This window comes from Crocuta crocuta, unplaced genomic scaffold (assembly GCF_008692635.1).
Source record: "Crocuta crocuta isolate KB4526 unplaced genomic scaffold, BGI_CrCroc_1.0 scaffold367, whole genome shotgun sequence".
In the NCBI taxonomy this organism is placed as follows: Eukaryota; Metazoa; Chordata; class Mammalia; order Carnivora; family Hyaenidae; genus Crocuta; species Crocuta crocuta.
In genome coordinates this window covers 2,802,748-2,807,475 of record NW_027527936.1, presented here as the reverse complement: position 1 = coordinate 2,807,475, position 4,728 = coordinate 2,802,748, and positions in this window count along the sequence as shown.

Here is a 4,728-nt window from a genome sequence, read left to right as displayed (position 1 = left end):
AGCCAGAAGTGCTCTCCCCACCCCCAGCCGTCTCCACTCTTCCTACCCCCATCCACAGCCAGAAGCTAAAGCCATAGCTGTTCAGCAGGGCCCCTTAGAGCTAGGATGGAAAATTTAGAAGTGCTGCCAGGTTTTTTATTCCATATTTTCTTATATGGATAATAACCATCTGGTCACCATACTGATCTCCAGGACTTATTCTTCAATCTGGTTGGCCAGGAATCCCCTTTCTTCCACCAAGTTCTCAGTTAACATATATCAATATTATCATAATCAATATTATATTAATGTAGGATTGAAGTAACACTAAATCATAAATGTATTTTTGAATTGTTAATATTGTTCTATATTTTTTTAATTAAAAAAATTTTTTAATGTTTATTTTTGAGAGAGACAGAGCATGAGCTGTTGATAGGCAGAGAGGGAGACAGAATCTGAAGCAGGGTCCACACTGTCAGCCCAAAGCCCAACATGGGGCTCAAACCCATGAACTATGAGATCATGACCTGAGCTGAAGTCGGACACTCAACTGAATGAGCCACCCAGGCGCCCCTGAAATTGTTCTATATTAACAAGAGCTCCCATTTACTGCACCCATAGGTACTCCACATAGATTGTCTTTGGTATTGACAACAACTCTGAAAAGTAGGTATTATTTTCTTCATTTTACACTTAGAATGGGAAAAGCAGTCATGCACACACCAGGGTATCATGCAAGCAAACTGACAGGATCCTTTCTGGAAGTAAGTGGAATGTATAACATGGATAAATTGGGGCGCCAGAGTGGCTCAGTCAGTTGAGCGTCTGACTTCAGCTCAGGTCATGATCTTGCAGTTCGTGAGTTTAAGCCCCACATCTGGCTCTGTGCTGACAGCTCAGAGCCTGGAGCCTGCTTCGGATTCAGTGTCTCCCTCTCTCTCTGCCCCTCCACCCCCTCTCAAAAATAAATAAAACATTAAAAAAAAGAAATGTATTTGTCTTTGATTCAGTAAGAAATATTCTGGAAATCTATTCTAAGAAAAGAATCAACTATAAAAGGTCACATGATCTCAGCAATACGTTTATAAAAGTGAAAAACTGGGCTATCAGTAGATACATCAATAAGGAAATGACTAAGTAAATTATAGTTCATCAAGCCTGTGTTTCAAATGAAAACTAATAACGATGTGTTAAAATCAAAATACAAAAATAACATATTTACAATGATTATAATAACTAAAGAGTTTGTAAGAAAGGAGTTGATAGGAAGTCTTATAAAATATGAATAGTTAGTAATTAAGGTGTTGGTGGGGCGCCTGGGTGGCTCAGTCAGTTAAGCATCCGACTTTGGCTCAGGTCATGATCACATGGTTCGTGAGTTCAAGCCATATGTCGGGCTCTGTGCTGACAGCCTGCTTCAGATTCCGTGTCTCCCTTTCTCTCTGCCCCTTCGTCACTCACACTCTGTCTCTGTCTCTCTCAAAAATAAATAAACATTAAAAACACTACAAATAAGTAATTAATTACAGTGTTGCAAATATAGACAATTTGTTCTCATCTATTTCCTAACTTATCAATAAAGCAGAATACAATAATAAAAATACATAAAACAAAACTAAATTTAGCAAAAAAGAAATTCACTTAATTAAGAATTTTAATTAGATGGAGCTTTAAATACGTTTCCAGCTCCAATAGACTATGAAAAGGAAAAATTAGATGTCAAGAGTGTTTGTCTTGCAGTCCTTTGCTAGAAATAACTTAATTTGGACACTTGATGCCTAAGGTTACAAAATTATTGAGTGAAGAGGAGGATTCGTCAGATTCTAATTTTGAGAGCCTTCGGAGGCAGAGCAGTGTTGAAGGAGAACCATGCATGGTATGAGATGTGCGTTTCCAAGTCAGATGGACAAGAAACCTGAGTGGGAGGGGAAACAAAAGATGGTAGAAGGGGGACAGGGTAGAAGAAAAAGACTGAAAATAGAAAAGGGTGAACAGAGGGTACGTGGGAGTCCTCCATCACCGGCTTTCTGGGTGCTACCTCCGCTATAGCCCCCCGTTGTACAGCAGGTCCCCCAAATGCATTGTTAGACGTAATTAGGTATTTTGTCATTGCTATACCAGAATTTAAATTTTTTGTTTGTACTTATCCAACTTCAAGGAACTAAAAGCCGTTTTTCCTGACTATCTTCCCTGGTCGTGGCCTCAAATTCTCTTAGACTCTGGGAGCCCCTCACACTGCCCTCTGGGATGGGTGTTTCCTGTCCTGACAGGCACCCACTAGTCAGCCAGCTCCGGCTCACAGATAGTCCCATGGCATTTAAGCCATTTTATAAAAGTTTTGACTAAATAAAATGTATTGCTTTTTCTCTCCTACTTATTACAGAAAATCTAGAAATTATCAAAAAATGGAGAAAATTTTTACTTTTATTTCTTTTTTAAGTGATTTTATTTTATTTAATGTTTATTTTTGAGACAGAGAGAGAGAGAGAGTGTGCACGCGCATGTGAGAGGGGGACAGAGGATCGGAAGCAGACTGTGCATTGACAGCAGTGAGCCAGATGCAGGGCTGGGATCATGACCCGAGCCAAAGTCGGATGTAAACTGACTGAGCCACCCAGATGCCCCTAAAATTTTTAAATCATCTGTAATCTCTTGACCCAGAGATATGTTTTCTCAAATATTTTTTCCATGCATGTATAAAACTTTTTTAAAAAATTGGACCATACTGTATATACTGTTGATATCTGACATTTTTCCTAAACACTACGTTATGTGCATTTTCCCATACTATCAAATGTTCTTTTAATGATTTAAGTGTCATGGATATCATGGATATTTGGGAATTTGTAAAATAAATCTATAATGTAGGATATTTAAGTTGTTTTCCCACACACTGCTATTATAAGCATTGCTACAAGATAAGGCATGGAGGGCCAGATAGAAGTCTGAGCCCTAATCTTGGTTTAGTCCCTAACTGTTGACTTTGTAACTTTAATTTAATTAAAAAATTTTTTTTGTTTTATTTATTTATTATTATTATTTTTTTTAATATGTAACTTTAAGCAACCTCTTAGGCCTTGAGGTTTCCATCTTTACAATAGAGAGACTTTTAATTTGCACTGCCAAATTGCCTTCTAGAAAGGTCATATTAATTTACCAAAATTAGGAAATTGCTTGTTTCCCCAGAAGATTGCCATCATACGGCTTTATGTTTTAAAAAAAAAATCTTTGTTACTTTAATGAATAACAAAATGGTATCTCTTTTATTTTTTATTTACATAAATTTTTTTTAATGTCTCTATTCATATTTTGAGAGACAGAGAGAGACAGGGTATGAGTAGAGCAGAGAGGCAGACACAGAATCTGAAGCAGGCTCCAGGCTCTGAGCTGTCAGCACAGAGCCCTACACGGGGCCCAAGCCCATGGACCATGAGATCATGACCTGAGCTGAAGTTGGACATTCAGCCGACTGAGCCACCCAGGCACCCCAAATAGTATCTCTTTTTAAAAAAATCAATGGTGTTTTGTTTTAATTTATGTTTTTGATTACTTTGATTTGATTACTTACTTATTCTGTCCATTTTTTTATGTGAACATTTGTCTCTTTAATGGCTGCAAAATTCTTCATATAGTAACAAATTTTTTTCTACAGCACATGTTGGAAATATTTTGTCCCCAGGCACTCATTTATATTTAAGTTTTAAAGAGTTTAATTTCAAAAACTTCTAAGTCAGAAAAAAAACCCAAAACAAAACCATGCAACGGAAGTTCCCTTGACAACTCCAAGCAGGCTAAGAAGACCCCACAAATCTACAAATGATCAGTCTAAGTGCACACAGCAAGGACCGGGCTCATAAGGAGGACTAAATCCATGAGAGTCTTTAGACAAAACCCATCCAGCCCCCTTGTCCCTCATCCTTTAATGTTCATTTCCACTTGCGCTATTTTGTCTTCTAAAATGTACTTGTGACTGAAGAGAAAGGGGATAGTTTCTCCAACAAACTTGAGGATCCTGAAAAAGGTCAAAGGAGTAAGAAGAAGGAAGAGGAGAGGGAGAAGGACTCACCACCTCTGGAATCAGGGGCCCTTTGTCCTGTGCCAGGGGACCCGGACTGTCCACGCTGGGAACGCTCCCTCCGTCCATCCACGGAGATCAGGCTTCAGGCAGGAGCATCAGGAAGGGCTAAGGCGAGCCTGGGAAGAGTTCATGTTTTATTCTCAGGCCTCAGCCAGGGGCTTCTCCTGCCCCACACACTCCGCTCTAGCTGCCTCCTATACACCAACCAGCCACACCCTGCCTGTCAGCCCCTGATAAAGGAACCGAGCAAAGAGGAGGCTCCCTAAAAAGCGAGGGAACCTCCCAGTGCTACCTGGTGTGAGGGACCTTCACCCCGCAGCCTCCTTCCCCTCCCAGGCTAACTGTGGAGTGATTCCCTTTGATGTATTTACATCCTGTCACATTCTTTCTCACAAGCTCGCCCCTTTACCTTCTTTTTTTAAATTTTTTTTAATGTTTTATTTATTTTTGAGAGAGAGAGACAGCGTGAGCAGGGGAGGGGCAGAGAGAGAGGGAGACACAGAATCCGAAACAGGCTCCGGGCTCTGAGCTGTCAGCACAGAGCCTGAGGCGGAGCTCGAACCCACAAACTGTGAGGTCATGACCTGAGCCAAAGTCGGAGGCTTAACCGACTGAACCACACAGGCACCCCAGCACCCCTTTACTTTCTGTATTAGAGTAAAATTGAAGAT